At 39.0% G+C, this 1,042-nt stretch overlaps 1 pseudogene; it reads right to left on the reverse strand.

Moving 5' to 3' along the window:
• Nucleotides 1-375: 375 nt before the first annotated feature.
• LOC119628241 (U1 spliceosomal RNA) lies at nucleotides 376-525 on the reverse strand (annotated as a pseudogene).
• Nucleotides 526-1,042: the final 517 nt, after the last annotated feature.

The raw sequence follows: 1,042 nt of genomic DNA on the forward strand, positions 1-1,042 counted from the left end.
AACAGCTACAAATGGGGAAGGTGAGGAAGGAGTGTTTGGGGAAGAGTTACCTTTCAAATTTATCCCTTTCATATGACATTTTCAAAAACACTCACACGTTACTTCAATAAAAACATCAAATTATTTTGGAAAAAAAAAAAACAAAAAGTAAAGTCAGAGAGAAAGTACAAAGGAAGCCTGTCACCAGCATAGATTACACTGTAGTATAACTTGCTGTTTCTGGAGATATTTAAGGGTATACATCCTGAGAAATGGCTGCAAAGGCATACTACATACCCCATAATGTCATATCTACTTTAGAGAACGGTAAGTCACAAAGCAAAACAGTAGCCACACATCCCAAGTATGACTTCTATCGTTTGACCAACAGTGATACAAAGAAGAATGCAAGTACCGTACCCTCACTACCACAAGTTATGCAGTCCGGTTTCCTGCAGACGTCAGCACACCCAACATGCAATGGATGAGCCTCACCCTGGGAAAGTCACCTTCATGATCATGGTATTTCCCCCACTAGGTAAGTATGAGTTTACAGTGGCCTGGCATCTCACCCTTGATTCCAAACATTTACACATAGGTTCATTCACTTTGCACAAGCTTTAGCCTGTCACTTGTGACATAAAGACTTTTTCAAATTTTAAGAGCCAGACAATAACATTTTGGATACTAGAATATTTGCAAAATCCTAAAAAATGTATGTACAATGTGAACAAGACCAACCAGAAGACTTTGTGTTCATCTACATACTCCAAGCTCTTCTTGGTGATGTCAAAATCTTTTGAGGAATCTGAGACATTTGTTGATGTGGCTAGACAGAATACTGGCACACAAAATGTTCAAGTCCTTATTCCTGGAACCTGTATATGTGTTACTTTACATTATGGCAATAGGGATTTTGCAGATATGATCAAGGATTTGAGATGAGGACAGTATTCTGGATTATCCAGATTACTGGGCCTACTGTAATCATAGTGTCCTTGTGATAAGGACTCAGGAGGGCCAGATAAATAGATGTAAGGACAGAAGAGAAGGCAGAGGAAAG

Source organism: Chlorocebus sabaeus, chromosome 9 (genome assembly GCF_047675955.1).
Source record: "Chlorocebus sabaeus isolate Y175 chromosome 9, mChlSab1.0.hap1, whole genome shotgun sequence".
Classification (NCBI taxonomy): Eukaryota; Metazoa; Chordata; class Mammalia; order Primates; family Cercopithecidae; genus Chlorocebus; species Chlorocebus sabaeus.